General features: G+C 46.4%; 1 protein-coding gene across 1 annotated transcript in view; it reads right to left on the bottom strand.

Moving 5' to 3' along the window:
* Positions 1-17500, bottom strand: part of si:dkey-215k6.1 (transmembrane protein 132B) — a 258278-nt gene that overhangs the window by 42207 nt on the left and 198571 nt on the right. The gene's annotated exons all lie outside the window — the stretch shown is intronic.

Genomic DNA, 17500 nt, shown 5'->3' with positions numbered 1-17500 from the left:
ATCATTATTATCATTATTATCGTTATTATTATTAATAATTGTCATTATCTTTATCATTATAATTATTATTAATAATTGTCATTATCATTATCGTTATTATTATGACTAGTAGTGTCATTATTATTGTTATTATTATTGTTATTATTATTCAATGTTATTATTATTACTATGATTATTATTATTCATTGTCATTATCATTATTAATATTATTATTCATTGTTATCATCACCATTATATTTATTTTTTATTATGTTGTTATTATTAATCTTATTATATTGTCATTTATTATATTTATTATTAATATTATTATTGTTATTTATATTAATTATTATCATCACTATTATTAAAATCATTGTTATAAATCTTCTTCTTCTTCTTCTTCTTATTATTATTATTATTATTATTTATTAATATTTATTAATATAATGATTTTTATCGTTATTTGTATTATTATTATAATCATTATTATTGTTTTTGTTATTATTATTATGATTTGTTATTATTGTTTTTAACTTAATATGCTTATTGTTAATATTATTCTTCGTTAATAATATTATCATAATTATTTTTATTATTGTTCATTGTGATTATTATTAATATTTGTATTATTAGTAGTTTTATTATTTTTAATGGTAGCAGTACTAGAAGCAGTATTACTAGTATAATTATCGTCATTATTATTATTATTATTATTATTAGTAGTAGTAGTAGTAGTAGTAGTAGTAGTAGTAGTAGTTGTAATAGTAGTAGTAGTAGTAGTAGTCTTTAATCATAATACATGTTATATATAATGATATTATGTATGCTATAGTAATATATTGATTATTCAGATTTTTGTCATTATAATTATAACTATCCATCCATCCATTTCCTACCGCTTATTCCCCTATGGGGTCGCGGGGGGCGCTGGTGCCTATCTCAGCTATAACTATAATAATAATATTTTTTCCCAAAATGCCCAAATAAGACAACTTTGGTGCGACTAATAATTGGTTGCAATTGCTACCAGGTCATGTTATTTAGTGAATATGAAACATGCTAACAGCAACATAGCGTGTTGTCTGAAAGCTAGCATGTGCCGCGTGTTAGCAGGAGTGGTCACGTAAATAAAGCTCAGGGAGCTTTGAAAGTTTCAAATCCATCCTAACGATGGAGATTATTGTAATCATCACGCCCAGTCCATCTTGATTAGAGGCTTGCAAGGGAGCATTTATCCCTCCGACACACGCCCCCATTACAGCTCATTGTAATGGCCGCCGCCGCAACATGGCCGCTTTGGGACTCTAATTGCGTGCATGATGCCGCCCTCGCTACACAGGAGGTCAACACACTTTTATTCCCTCTCTCACTCCCTGTCTGTGCTGGGGACTCACCATGTCACACATACAGGAAGCAATAAATAATCTATCACTCAGTCAATCAGTCAATACATCAATAAATAAATGAATGAACAATACATGAATGAATAAATAAACAAATGAATGAAAAATGAATGAATAAATAAATAAAGTAATTAATTATTAATTAATTAAAAAAAATATATATATATATATCTGTGGCAGGGGGCGTGGTCCGCGCGTTCCCTGCGGGCGGGGTGTGTGCAGAAATCGGTCATGAAGCAGCTGACAGGTGAGTGGATAATCTCAGCTGGAACGAGTTATCTAATCACCTGTTCCTTTATTAGCAGCGCGGGAGACCGTGATGAAAAGGACGGACGACACGGAGAGGAGCGTGCTGAAAAGCCAGATCCAAGAAGGACTCGCTTAGAGTATTGCAAATACGGGCTGAAAAGCCTAAATGATTATTGTGTGTAAAGATTAAAAATTGTAAACCGCTGTGTGAAGTGTGCGGAAAAGTCACTGATCCAGAAGACGCAGGTACGAGACTTGCTACAGTGGCGCCCAACGTCAAAGAAACAAAGAAAAGATGTCGGCACCAAGCCCCCTGGAGGCGTTAGGTCAAGTCCTGTCAGACGTCTCAGCGGCGAGCCGGCAGCAGACCAAGGTGCTGGAAGTGTTGATGGGCCGGGCGGAGGCAGCAAGAGGCTCGACATCCATGAAGCGGATGGTGGAAGAGGAAGACCCGCAAACATTCTTGGAGGTGTTCGAGACGACGGCGGCAGCGTGTAAGTGGCCGGAGGAAGAATGGGGAGCGAGGCTGCTGCCCCTCCTGGCGGGGGAGGCGCAGCGGGCGGCGTTGAGTCTCCCAGCGTCGGCCCGCACGCAATACACCAATCAAAGGCACGCCATCCTCGACCTAGTAGGCAGCAGCCCGGAGGATCATCGCCGGCAATTCCGGGCCATGAAGCTGGCGTCGGAGGGCCGGCCCTTCATCTTCTCTCACCGGCTGAGGGATGCCGCAACCAGATGGCTCCAGGCCAACGGCCAAGACCCCAAGATGCTGGAAGCAGTGGTACTGGAGCAGTTCCTGGACGGCATCCCAGCGAGAACATCCGCGTGGGTCAGGTACCACAGTCCGCCGGATGTCCAAACCGCGGTGAGACTGGCGGAGGAGCACCTGGCGGTGCACCGGGAGGCAACGCCAGCGACCGCCAGGAAAATCCCCCCGACACATCGACGACAACTCGCCCCACGGTGGGGGGGGAGCAAGACAGGAGAGACGGGGAGGGCCCTGGCCGGACTACAGGGGGCCAGCAAGCAGGTTTCCCACACAGACATCCAACAACACAACACACACACACATACACAGACATATACATCATCGGGGGACTCACAGAGAAAAAATAATAATAATATGTACTAATGTGTGTTCCAGGGTCCCGGCGCTGCTGAAGGGGGGCTTCCCTCGCGGAGGGCAACTCAAACGCCAGGGCCGGTGTGCTGGGGGTGCAGACAACCGGGGCACCTACGCCAGGAGTGCACCGTGATGGAGGTTGGGCAGGTGTTGCGGGTTGTCGGACCTCCAGCACCCTCCCCCGATATGGGAGAGACGTACTGCGTACCGGTAAGGATACAGGGGAGTACATACCGGGCGATGGTGGATTCGGGTTGCAGGCAGTCCATGATCCACCCAAACCTGGTTCAACCCAGGGCTTTAGGGCAGGCAACACGGATAAAAATACGGTGTGTGCATGGGGATATACACGAATATCCGATGGTGCCAGTGGAAATCTTATATCAAACCCAAAAACATAGAGTTAAGGTTGCCGTAAGCGCGCAACTTACGCACCCTATAATTTTAGGAACGAATTGGCCGGGATTTAATCATTTGGTGACACAATGTGGAGGGGTGCGTTCACGGATAGTAGGCAAGGGGAGTATCCGCGCCGTTTTCAGCGGCGACGCAGTTTCATCCGGGAATGCCGAGCGGGAACCGGTGGGGGCTTCGTGGGAGGCCCCCCCATCCCCCCGATGGCAACCTACGGAGGATTTTCCCCTCGAGCAGGCCCGTGATGAAACGAGGCCTGGGATCAGGTCGATTTTGTGGACGGTCAGCTGGTGCGCCCGGGGAAAGCGCGGGTATTCCCCCATTTTTCCATTATTAGGGACAGACTGTATCGAGTGGGCCGTGACACGCAAACCGGGGAAGAATACACCCAATTGTTGGTGCCGAAATGCCGCCGGGAAATTGTTTTCCAGGCGGCACATTTCAATCCCATGTCTGGCCACTTAGGATATGATAAAACACTTAATCGGGTCAGGGTCCGATTCTATTGACCGGGCCTCCTGGCAGACATACGCCTATGGTGCGCGGCCTGCCCGGACTGCCAGCGGGTGAACCCCGCGGCCATTCCAAAGGCGCCTTTACGCCCATTACCACTCATGGAGGTCCCGTTCGAAAGAATTGGGATGGACCTCATCGGACCATTTAACCCGAGCACACGGGGATACCGTTTTGTATTAGTTCTGGTGGATTACGCAATGCGGTATCCTGAAACAGTGCCGCTGCGCTCCATCTTTGCCAAGAGAGTGGCGCAAGCACTCTTCACGGTCATTTCCCGCGTCGGAATCCCGAAAGAGATTTTGACGGACCAGGGCACGTCCTTTATGTCACGCACGATAAAGGAACTTTACGAGTTACTGGGGATTAAGTCCATCCGCACCAGCGTATACCATGCACAAACGGACGGGCTGGTGGAGAGATTTAATAAAACGCTGAAATCCATTATCCGTAAATTTATGCACGAGGACAAACAAAATTGGGATAAATGGTTGGACCCACTGATGTTTGCGATGCGGGAGGTACCTCAGGCCTCCCTTGGTTTTGCACCGTTCGAGTTGCTGTACGGCCGAAGGCACCGCGGAGTATTGGACGTCATTAAGGAAAGCTGGGAGGACGGTCCAAGCTCCAGCAAAAAGGAGATTCAATACGTCTTGGACATGCGGGCAAAACTCCACAAGGTGGGGCACTTGTCACAGGAGAATTTGCGCCTTACCCAAGAGCGTCAACAGCGCACGTATGATAAGCGGGCCCAACTGCGTAAATTTTCACCGGGAGAAAAAGTGCTTGTGTTGCTTCCAACGTCAAGCTCCAAATTACCTGCGAAGTGGCAAGGACCCTTTGAGGTCACACAGCAAGTGGGGGATGTCGATTATGAGGTCCGGCGCTCGGACCGACGCGGAGACACCCAAATTTATCATTTGAACCTGCTGAAGGCATAGAGAGAGGCAGAGCCTGTCGCCATGGTAACAGTAGAGGGGGGGGAGGAGGAGCAGTTGGGGCCAGAGAGCCCGCGCTCTGGCCCGACCACTCAGCTTCCCTGTGATGACCATCTCACATTGGCGCAAAGAGCGGAGGTGGCTGAATTACAGCGGCCCTACTCAGATGTGTTATCCTCTCGGCCAGGGCGCACGGATCTTATCCAACATCACATAGAGACCAGCCCGGGGGTTACGGTGCGGTCTCGGCCATATCGGCTGCCCGAACACAAGCGTAAAGTGGTTCGGGAGGAAATAAAAACTATGCTTGAGTTGGTGGTGATAGAAGAATCCCACAGCGCATGGTGCAGTCCCATCGTCTTAGTGGGGAAGAAGGATGGAACTGTGCGGTTCTGTGTGGATTACCACAGGGTGTACGACATTTCACGTTTTGACGCGTACCCAATGCCTCGGGTCGACGAGCTCCTAGATTGGCTGGGCACGGCTCGTTTTTTTACGACACTGGATTTGACGAAGGGCTACTGGCAGATTCCCTTGTCTCCAGAGTCCCGAGAAAAAACAGCATTTGCCACTCCGGAAGGTTTGTACCAATTTGTGACACTTCTGTTTGGCTTGTTCGGTGCGCCTGCCATGTTCCAGCGCCTCATGGACCGGGTGCTGCGACCCCATGCGGCATAGGCGGCTGCCTACCTGGATGACGTAATCATCCAGAGTAGCAGCTGGGAACAGCACATGCGGCGGGTGGGGGCGGTGCTCGAGTCCCTGAGGCGGGCGGGGCTCACCGCCAACCCGGCGAAGTGCGCTGTTGGCCGGAGGGAGGTGCAGTATCTGGGGTACCACTTGGAGGGGGGGTAGGTGCGGCCCCAAGTGGACAAAACGGCGGCCATTGCGGCGTGTCCACCTCCCAAGACAAAAAAGGAGGTGAGGCAGTTTTTGGGGTTGGCAGGCTATTACCGCCGGTTCATTCCCCAATTCGTGGACTGGACCACCCCACTGGCTGACCTTACCCGAGAGGGTGCTCCAGAACTGGTCCAGTGGATGGAGCAGTGCCAGCGGGCGTTTGAGAAGGTGAAAACAGCACTCTGTGAGGAACCGGTACTGCTCATGCCAAAATTTGACATCCCTTTTTGTCTGCAGGCGGACGCGTCGAGCCAGGGACTAGGGGCGGTGCTGTCCCAGCGGCTGGAGGGCCTCGACCGCCCCGTACTCTACATCAGCCGAAAGCTGTCGGACCGCGAGGCGAGGTACAGCACAGTGGAGAGGGAGTGCCTCGCCATCCGGTGGGCGGTGGGAGCCCTCCGCTACTACCTGCTGGGGCGCGCCTTCAGTCTCTACTCAGACCACAAACCGCTACAATGGCTCCACTGCATAAAGGACGCCAATGCGCGGATCCCCCGGTGGTACCTGGCTTTACAACCCTACAATTTCCGGGTGGTCCACAAGCCGGGCGCGCGGATGGCCGTGGCCGACTCCCTTTCTCGTCCAGGGGAGAGGGGGGGGGGGGGGGTTGCGGCTGGACGGGTGCCCGGCCTGAGTCCGGCGGTGGAGGCATGTGGCAGGGGGCGTTGTCCGCGCGTTCCCTGTGGGCGGGGTGTGTGCAGAAATCGGTCATGAAGCAGCTGACAGGTGAGTGGATAATCTCAGCTGGAACGAGTTATCTAATTACCTGTTCCTTTATTAGCAGCGTGGGAGACCGTGATGAAAAGGACGGACGACACGGAGAGGAGCATGCTGAAAAGCCAGATACAAGAAGGACTCGCTTGGAGTATTGCAAATACGGGCTGCAAAGCCTAAATTATTATTGTGTGTAAAGATGAAAAATTGTAAACCGCTGTGTGAAGTGTGCGGAAAAGTCACTGATCCAGAAGACGCAGGTACGAGACTTGCTACAATATCCATCCATCCATTTCCTACCGCTTTTTCCCTGTTGGGGTAGTGGGGGGCGCTGGCGCCTATCTCAGCTATGTATATACAGTGGGGCAAAAAAGTATTTAGTCAGTCACCGATTGTGCAAGTTCTCCCACTCAAAATGATGACAGAGGTCTGTAATCTTCATCATAGGTACACTTCAACTGTGAGAGACAGAATGTGAAAAAAAAATCCAGAATTCACATTGTAGGAATTTTAAAGAATTTATTTGTGAATTATGGTGGAAAATAAGTATTTGGTCACTTCAAACAAGGAAGATCTCTGGCTCTCACAGACCTGTAACTTTTTCTTTGAGAAGCTTTTATGTCTTCCACTCGTTACCTGTATTAATGGTACTCTTTGAACTCGTTATCTGTATAAAAGACACCTGTCCACAGCCTCAAACAGTCAGACTCCGAACTCCACTATGGCAAAAAACCAATGAGCTGTCGAAGGACACCAGGAAAATAATAGTAGACCTGCACCAGACTGGGAAGAGTTAATCTACAATAGGCAAGCAGCTTGGTTTGAAAAAAATTAACTGTGGGAGCAATTATCAGAAAATGGAAGACATACAAGACCACTGATAATCTCCCTCGATCTGGGGCTCCACGCAAGATCTCATCCTGAAGGATCAAAATGATCATGAGAACGGTGAGCAAAAATCCCAGAACCACACGGGGGGAACTGGTGAATGACCTGCAGAGAGCTGGGACCAAAGTAACAAAAGTTACCATCAGTAACACACTACGCCGACAGGGAATCAAATCCTGCAATGCCTGACGTGTACCCCTGCTTAAGCCAGTGCATGTCCAGGCCCGTCTGAAGTTTGCCAGAGAGCACATGGATGATACAGTTGAAGGATTGGGAGAATGTCATGTCGTCAGATGAAATCAAAATATAACTTTTTGGTACAAACTCAACTTGTCGTGTTTGGAGGAAGAAGAATACTGAGTTGCATCCCAAGAACACCATACCTACTGTGAAGCATGGAGGTGGAAACATCATGTTTTGGGGCTGATTTTCTGCTAAGGGGACAGGACGACTGATCTGTGTTAAGGAAAGAATAAATGGGGCCATGTATCGTGAGATTTCGAGCCAAAACATCCTTCCATCAGTGAGAGCTTTGAAGATGAAACGTGGCTGGGTCTTCCAGCATGACAATGATCCCAAAGACACCGCCCGGGCAACGAAGGAATGGCTCCATAAGAAGCAATTGAAAGTGCTGTAGTGCCCTAGCCAGGCCCCAAACCTCAACCCCATAGAAAATCTGTGGAGGGAGTTGAAAGTCCGTGTTGCTGGGCGACAGCCCCAAAACATCACTGCTCTCGAGAAGATCTGCATAGAGGAATGGGCCAAAATACCAGCTACTGTGTGTGCAAACCTGGTAAAGACCTATTGTAATCGTTTGACCTCTGTTATTGCCAATAAAGATTATATTACAAAGTATTGAGTTGAATTTTTGTTATTGACCAAATACTTATTTTCGATTCAAAACGATTCTGTATTTATTTAATACATAGGATTTCAGCAGGATTTACCCCAGTCTGCTGACATGCTGGCAGAGTAGTGGATTTAAAAAAAAAGCTTTTATAATTGTAAAAGACAATGTTTTATCAACTTATTGCATCTATCCATCGATCTTCTTTCGCTTATCCGAGGTCATGTCGCGGGGGCAGCAGCCTAAGCAGGGAAGCCCAGACTTCCCTCTTACCAGCCACTTGGTCCAGCTCTGCCCGGGGGATCCCAAAGCGTTCCCAGGCCAGCCGGGAGACACAGTCTTACCAACATGTCCTGGGTCTTCCTCGTGGCCTCAATAATGTAAATTTGTTTTTAACTATTAAACGGACCAAAAATATGACTTATTTCATCTTTGTGAAAACATTGGACACAGTGTGTTGTCAAGCTTATGAGATACGATGCAAGTGTAAGCCACTGTGACACTATTGTTCTTTTTTTTATTTTTTTTTTATAAATGTCTAATGATAATGTCAATGAGGTATTTTTAATCACTGCTGTGCTGAAATTATAACTAATATTGATACTGTTGTTGATAATATTCATTTTTTTTCACTACTTTTGGTTTGTTCTGTATCTTGTTTGTGTCTCCTCTCAATTGCTCTGTTTATTGCAGTTCTGAATGTTGCTGGGTCAGGTTTGGTTTTGGAATTTGATTGTATTGTTATGGTATTGCTGTGTATTGTTTGGTTGGATTGATTTAAAAAAAAAAAAAAAAAGTCGATTTAAAAAAAAATTAGAATCGATTCTGAATCGCACAAAGTGAGAATCGCGATTCGTATTTGAATCAATTTTTCCCACACCCTTAATATATATATATATATATTACGGCTGGGCAACAATTAAAAATTTTAATCGAAGTTAATCGCACTATTTCTCAGATTAATCGTGATTAACTGCATTGTATACGCAAAGCCCAATAATGATTTCAAAAGTAGTGTGTAGTGCACCTTTATTGGAATATTCTCTCACATGAACAAAAGCGCCAAAACATTTGTTGTGCAAACACAATTTAAATCAGTCCTTGTTAAACAGTAGCAGTTAAATAGCATATTTTATGAAAATCAACTCAAAAAATGTAAATACAAACATTTAAGCTTATTGCCACTGCCAGGGTATTTAAGTTATCCTGTTTGTTATGGAAAATAAATATAATCTACATACAAATCTCTGAGCCACAATCATAACACATGAACAGGCAATTTCTGAGGTAACAGCAGAAACATTTTTTTTATCAGGGATCTTATGTTTGAAAAACCTATATTATAGGCCGCTGGATGTAGCCAGCAAAGTATTCCCATGCTAGCTAGCCGGTCTAGCAAGCACGCGTCATTCAGTCCAAAACGGCCCGATCTAGCCACATCCAGAATTGTCTGGCGGTCGTAAGTGATCCTGGAGTGACCACGCTGTAAGCCAGCCATGAAATTTGAAGAATTGTCCGGTATTTTTGCAAAATGTTCCATTTTTACCAAGAGCCCCTCGACAACGAAGCCCATCCGGGCGACGCCATCTTTTTAAGAAAAGGCGTTAACAAAATAAAAGCATGTAAACAACATACCCAAATGTGCGATAAAATAATTGTCGGCGTTAATAGATTGATGAGTTAACTCATAATTAATGCATTAATTTGCCCACCCCTAATATATACACACATAAAACAATCCGGATGGTTCTTTTCCTCTTTGTTCCAAAGCACACAACGTCCACAGTTTAGGAAAACAATTTGAAATGTGGACACGTCAGACCACAGAACACTTTTTCACTTTGCACCAGTCCATCTTAGATGAGCTCATGCCCAGAGAAACGTTTCTGGGTGTTGTTGACAAATGGCTTTGGCACTTACAGATGTAGCAACCAACTGTAGTTACTGACAGTAGTTTTCTGAAGTGTTCCTGAGCCCATGTGGTGATATCCTTCACACACTGATGTGGCTTTTTGATGCAGGGATCCAAGGTAGGGACCCAGATTTCCCTCGCCCGGACGCGGGTCACCGGGGCCCCCCTCTGGAGCCAGGCCCGGAGGTGGGGCACGATGGCGAGCGCCTGGTGGCCGGGCCTGTTCCCATGGGGCCCGGCCGAGCACAGCCCGAAGAGTCAACGTGGGTCACCCCTCCAATGGGCTCACCACCCATAGCAGGGGCCATAGAGGTCGGGTGCAATGTGAGCTGGGCGACAGCCGAAGGCAGGGCACTTGGCGGTCCGATCCTCGGCTACAGAAGCTAGCTCTTGGGACGTGGAACGTCACGTCACTGGGGGGGAAAGAGCCTGAGCTAGTGCGCGAAGTCGAGAAATTCCGGCTGGATATAGTCGGACTCACTTCGACGCACAGCAAGGGCTCTGGAACCACTTCTCTCGAGAGGGATTGGACCCTTTTCCACTCTGGCGTTGCCGGCAGTGAGATGGCAATTCTTGTTTCTCCCCGGCTCAAAGCCTTTTTTCGTTGGAGTTCAACCCGGTGGACGAAAGGGTAGCCTCCCTCCGCCTTCGGGTGGGGGGACGGGTCCTGACTGTTGTTTGTGCTTATGCACCAAACAGCAGTTCAGAGTACCCACCCTTTTTGGGAACACTCGAGGGAGTACTGGAAAGTGCTCCCCCCGGGTGATTCCCTTGTCCTACTGGGAGACTTCAACGCTCACGTTGGCAACGACAGTGAAACCTGGAGAGGCGTGATTGGGAAGAATGGCCGCCCGGATCTGAACCCGAGTGGTGTTTTGTTATTGGACTTTTGTGCTCGTCACAGTTTGTCCATAACAAACACCATGTTCAAACATAAGGGTGTCCATATGTGCACTTGGCACCAGGACACCCTAGGCCGCAGTTCCATGATCGACTTTGTAGTTGTGTCATCGGATTTGCGTTCTCATGTTTTGGACACTCGGGTGAAGAGAGGGGCGGAGCTTTTTACCGATCACCACCTGGTGGTGAGTTGGCTGCGATGGTGGGGGAGGATGCCGGACAGACCTGGGAGGCCCAAACGCATTGTGAGGGTCTGCTGGGAACGTCTGGCAGAGTCTCCTGTCAGACAAAGTTTCAATTCCCACCTCCGGAAGAACTTTGAACATGTCACAAGGGAGGTGCTGGACATTGAGTCCGAGTGGACCATGTTCCGCACCTCTATTGTCGAGGCGGTAGATCGGAGCTGTGGCCGCAAGGTAGTTGGTGCCTGTCGGGGCGGCAATCCTAAAACCCCTTGGTGGACACCAGCGGTGAGGGATGCCGTCGAGCTGAAGAAGGAGTCCTATCGGGTCCTTTTGGCTCATAGGACTCCGGAGGCAGTGGACAGGTACCGACAGGCCAAGCGGTGTGCAGCTTCAGCGGTCGCGGAGGCAAAAACTCGAACATGGGAGGAGTTCGGGGAAGCCATGGAAAACGACTTCCGGACGGCTTCGAAGCGATTCTGGACCACCATACGCCGCCTCAGGAAGGGGAAGCAGTGCACTATCAACACCGTGTATGGTGCGGATGGTGTTCTGCTGACCTCAACTGCGGCGGTACCTCTGGATTGGCAGACCGGGGTGGTGGTTCCTCTCTTTAAGAAGGGGGACCGGAGGGTGTGTTCCAACTATCGTGGGATCACACTCCTCAGCCTTCCCGGTAAGGTTTATTCAGGTGTACTGGAGAGGAGGCTACGTCGGATAGTCGAACCTCGGATTCAGGAGGAACAGTGTGGTTTTCGTCCTGGTCGTGGAACTGTGGACCAGCTCTATACTCTCGGCAGGGTTCTTGAGGGTGCATGGGAGTTTGCCCAACCAGTCTACATGTGCTTTGTGGACTTGGAGAAGGCATTCGACCGTGTCCCTCGGGAAGTCCTGTGGGGAGTGCTCAGAGAGTATGGGGTATCGGACTGTCTTATTGTGGCGGTCCGTTCCCTGTACGATCAGTGCCAGAGCTTGGTCCGCATTGCCGGCAGTAAGTCGAACACATTTCCAGTGAGGGTTGGACTCCGCCAAGGCTGTCCTTTGTCACCGATTCTGTTCATAACTTTTATGGACAGAATTTCTAGGCGCAGTCAAGGCGTTGAGGGGTTCCGGTTTGGTAACCGCAGGATTAGGTCTCTGCTTTTTGCAGATGATGTGGTCCTGATGGCTTCATCTGACCGGGATCTTCAGCTCTCGCTGGATCGGTTCGCAGCCGAGTGTGAAGCGACCGGAATGAGAATCCGCACCCCCAAGTCCAAGTCCATGGTTCTCGCCCGGAAAAGGGTGGAATGCCATCTCCGGGTTGGGGAGGAGACCCTGCCCCAAGTGGAGGAGTTCAAATACCTAGGAGTCTTGTTCACGAGTGAGGGAAGAGTGGATCGTGAGATCGACAGGCGGATCGGTGCGGCGTCTTCAGTAATGCGGACGTTGTACCGATCCGTTGTGGTGAAGAAGGAGCTGAGCCGGAAGGCAAAGCTCTCAATTTACCGGTCGATCTATGTTCCCATCCTCACCTATGGTCATGAGCTTTGGGTCATGACCGAAAGGATAAGATCACGGGTACAAGCGGCCGAAATGAGTTTCCTCCGCCGTGTGGCGGGGCTCTCCCTTAGAGATAGGGTGAGAAGCTCTGCCATCCGGGAGGGACTCAAAGTAAAGCCGCTGCTCCTTCACATCAAGAGGAGCCAGATGAGGTGGTTCGGGCATCTGGTCAGGATGCCACCCGAACGCCTCCCTAGGGAGGTGTTTAGGGCACGTCCAACCGGTAGGAGGGCACGTCCAACCGGTAGGAGGCCACGGGGAAGACCCAGGACACGTTGGGAAGACTACGTCTCCCGGCTGGCCTGGGAACGCCTCGGGATCCCCCGGGAAGAGCTAGACGAAGTGTCTGGGGAGAGGGAAGTCTGGGTTTCCCTGCTTAGGCTGTTGCCCCCGCGACCCGACCTCGGTTAAGCGGAAGATGATGGATGGATCCAAGGTGCGTGATATCATAACTCACGTGCAGTGGTTTCTCCATATTTTCTGGACCTTTTTATGATATTTCGGAGCGTGGATGGTGAAATCCCTAAATTCCTTGCAATAGCTGGTGAATAAATGTTGTTCTTAAACAATTTGCTGAGGCATTTGTTGACAAAGTGGTGACCTTCGCCCCGTCCTTGTTTGTGAACGAGTGAGCATTTCATGGAAACTGCTTTTATAGCCAATCATGGCACGCACCTGTTCCCAATTAGCCTGTTCACCTGTGGGATGTTCCAAATAAGTCTTTGAAGAGAATTCCTCAACTTTCTCAGTCTTTTTTGCCACTTATGCCAGCTTTTTTGAAACGCGTTGCAGGCATCAAATTCCAAATAAGCTAACATAATAACTACATCATGAAGAGGGCCACAGTTTCAAAAGCCAAAGGGCCCACGCTACTCACTTCCAGCCATTTATCAACAACACCCAGAGAATAAAAATGAAGTTTCTCAGTTTGAATATTAAATATATTGTCTTTGCAGTTTATTCAATTGAATATAAGTTGAAAAGGGTTTGCAAATTATTGTATTCTCTTTTAATCTACCATTTACACAACGTGACAACTTCCCTGCTTTTGGGCTTTGTAGATTGCGGTCCTGCAGGAAACAGTAAACACGTTTATTTTGTGTGGCCTTCCTCTCGTTTTTCATGCCGGGTTTCGTATGATTGACATTTTGCAAAGTGACGGAGAATATATTGTCATTTTCAATTTTTTTTTCCTGGGTCAAACTCATAAGCAGTCACATTTATTTTTTTAATAAGATTAAAAAAAAAAAAGATTAACAAATAAATGACTTAAATGTGTCTGGCATGATCCAAACGCAAGAAAATGCACATTAAAGAAAATGTTTCATATAGGAGATATTTCATAATATGTCCTTAATTAAAAATATCAAAACAAATTAAAAGCCAGCAGACAATAAAATGCACCAATGTAATTGTTTTTAGTCATCCAGCAGTTATAAAAGGATATTGCAGAATGTTTTGTTTTTTTTACACGTTAACATTCTCGAGTTTGCACGTGCTCACGGGAGAAGCGTGACCGGTCCTGATCGATCACACCGAGTGGGCCACATGACCCTTGTGTGTACATAGTGTGCACTTTCTGACCATCAGCACGTGTTGTGCATATCCAGAGAGACTGATTGTACTCTTGACTCTGCTCCCTGAAAGAGACGCTGTCCTCCGCTCACCGGTTTAGTCCATCATCGATCAAGATGTGGAGTCTCCAGACTTTAGTCTCGCTCAGCGAGTCTTGGAAAGAAAACAATCTGTGACGTTGTGGTCCTCTTTTCTTTGTCCTTTCATGCTTGAGCCTGCAGTCCAGATCTTATCTTTCCTGTGTACACACACACACACACACACACACACACACACACACACACACACACACACACACACACACACACACACACACACACATCTTGCAGACGAGTAAACGTAGTCTCTTCTTCATCCTGCGGGCGAAATGTTTTCCTTGATATCCTCTTTTCATCTCCTTTTTTTTGGTTGTTGTTTTTTATTGTCTTTGTCACGCTTTTAATCCTGTTTGTTCTCACACCTTCTCCACTCTCACTCTCACCTTTCTCTCACCTCCCGACACACGCATTTTTGGATACTTTCACATATATATATGTACAAAGCCCAAAAGCAGTGAAGTTGTCACATTGTGTAATTGGTAAATAAAAAGAGAATAAATGATTTGCAAATCCTTTTCAACTTATATTCAATTCAATAGACTGCAAAGACAAGAAATTTAATATTCGAACTGAGAAACTTAATTTTTATTTTCTGGGTGTTGTTGATAAATGGCTGGAAGCGAGTAGCGAGCACCCTTGGGCATTTGAAACTGCGGTCCTCTTCATGAAGTAGTTATTAAATTAGCTCATTTGGAATGTTTGGATGTTTAAAAAAATCTGGCACAAGTGGCAAACAAGACTGAGACAGATGAGGCATGCTCATCAAAAAACTTATTTGGAACATCCCACAGGTGAACAGGCTAATTGGGAACAGGTGGGTGCCATGATTGGATATAAAAGCAGCTTCCATGAAATGCTCACTCATTCACAAACAAGGACGGGGTGAGGGTCACCACTTTGTCAACAAATGCCTGAGCAAATTGTTTAAGAACAACATCGACGCTCCGTAATATCATCAAAAGGTTCAGGGAATGTGGAGAAATCACTGCACGTAAGCCATGATATTACGCACCTTGGTTCCCTCAGGCGCTACTGCATCAAACAGCCACATCAGTGTGTAAAGGATATCACCACATGGGCTCAAGAACAATTCAGAAAACCACTGTCAGTAACTACAGTTGGCCGCCACATCTGTAAGTGCAAGTTAAAACTCTCCTATGCAAAGCCACAGCCATTTATCAACAACACCCAGAAACGCTTCTCTGGGCATGAGCTCATCTAAGATGGATTGATGCAAAGTGGAAAAGTGTTATGTGGTCTGGAGAGTCCACATTTCAAATTGTTTTTGGAAACTGTGGACCAAAGAGGAAAATAACCATCTGGATTGTTCTAGGTGTAAAGTGTAAAAGGCAGCATGTGTGATGGTATGGGGGTGTATTAGTGCCCAAGGCATGGGTAACTTACACATCTGCGAAGTCACCATTCATGCTGAAAGGTACATACAGGTTTTGGAACAACATATGTTGCAATCCAAGTGATGTTATCATGGACGCCCCTGCTTATTTCAGCAAGACAATGCCATGCCACACTTTTCAAATTAACGAGTATGATGCTTAACTGAGTGACGGAGAATTACGAGCCAAACATGTGTGTGTGTGTGTGTGTGTGTGTGTGTGTGTGTGTGTGTGTTGTGTCAGGGATAAATGGCTATAATCAAAATGACAATGTTCATTAGCAGCATGGAGTCAGATTATAAAGCCTCAGGCTTGTTTATTAGTGTGTGTGTGTGTGTGTGTGTGTGTGTGTATGTGTGTGTGTGTGTGTGTGTGTGTGTGTGTGTGTGTGTCTGACAGAATAACTAAGCGGAGTAAACACTTAAGTGCTGCTTAGAAGTAAAAGACACTGATGTCCATGACAACTTGTCAACAATACAAACAGAAAGTGTGTTGTGATTAAACAAGAAGTTGTGTTGTTTTGCATGATGATGAAAGTGCCTCCACATAAATGAACATATTCTTATTGCAATTAGAAAGTATTTTGGGAAAAACAGCTGGTTAGTTGCGGTGTGAATCTTTGAGCACCGAACGATTCAGAATATATTCAAACAGATTCTCCCAATGTATTATTTGGAATGTTGATTATATATATATATATTAGGGGTGGGCAAATGAATGCGTTAATTATGAGTTAACTCATCAATCTATTAACGCCGACAATTATTTTATCGCACATTTGCGTATGTTGTTTACATGCTTTTATTTTGTTAACGCCTTTTCTTAACAAGATGGCGTCGCCCGGCGTCGAGGGGCTCTTGGTAAAGATGGAACATTTGGCAAAAATACCGGACAATTCTGCAAATTCCATGGCTGGCTTACAGCGTGGTCACTCCGGGATCACTTACGACCGCCAGACAATTCTGAATGTGGATAGATCGGGCCGTTTTGGACTGAATGACGCGTGCTTGCTAGACCGGCTAGCTAGCATGGGAATACTTTGCCGGCTACATCCAGCGGCCTGTGAAGCAGCGGAGTATATGTGTTGTCTGTCTATTTATGAATAATGCAGACGAGGAGTGTTGGCTGAGTTCTTAACGTTTGCTTTCAGAGCGTGCATATCACAACATACAAGATGCCGTCATGGCGACACAACCTATACCGGGCTACCGCGCATTCTCGTGACTCCTGTTGCATGCTGGGTAGTTCTTTTTTTCCCTGGCTCATAACATCACAATATAGTACCATGTATATGACGCGTTCAGTTTATCAAAGCACCAAGCAAACAATCGGAAAATTCCCATCATATCAATTCCTAGATATGGTCATAATTATTTTAAATGCACTACGCAGAATAAACACAACATTATTAATATTGCTACTACGGATAATTTGATCAAAAATTCCCTAAAACAGCCCACTACCTATAATATAGGTTTTTTAAACATATGATCCCCGATGAAAAAAATGTTCCTGCTGTTACCTCAGAAATTGCCTGTTCAGATGTTATGATTGTGGCTCAGAGATTTGTATGTAGATTATATTTATTTTCCATAACAAGCAGGATAACTTAAATACCCTGGCAGTGGTAGTAATAAACTTAAATGTTTGTATTTACATTTTTTGAGTTGATTTTCATAAAATATGCTATTTAACGGCTACTGTTTAACAAGGACTGATTTAAATTGTGTTTGCACAACAAATGTTTTGGCGTTTTTGTTCATGTGGGAGAATATTCCAATAAAGGTGCACTACACACTACTTTTGAATTCATTATTGGGCTTTGCGTATACAATGCAGTTAATCGCGATTAATCAGAGAAATAGTGCGATTAACTTCGATTACATTTTTTAATCGTTGCCCAGCCCTAATATATATATATATATATAT

The sequence above is a fragment of the Nerophis ophidion genome, linkage group LG01 (assembly GCF_033978795.1).
Source record: "Nerophis ophidion isolate RoL-2023_Sa linkage group LG01, RoL_Noph_v1.0, whole genome shotgun sequence".
Taxonomy (NCBI): Eukaryota; Metazoa; Chordata; class Actinopteri; order Syngnathiformes; family Syngnathidae; genus Nerophis; species Nerophis ophidion.
This window is presented reverse-complemented; position numbering and strand designations above follow the sequence as displayed.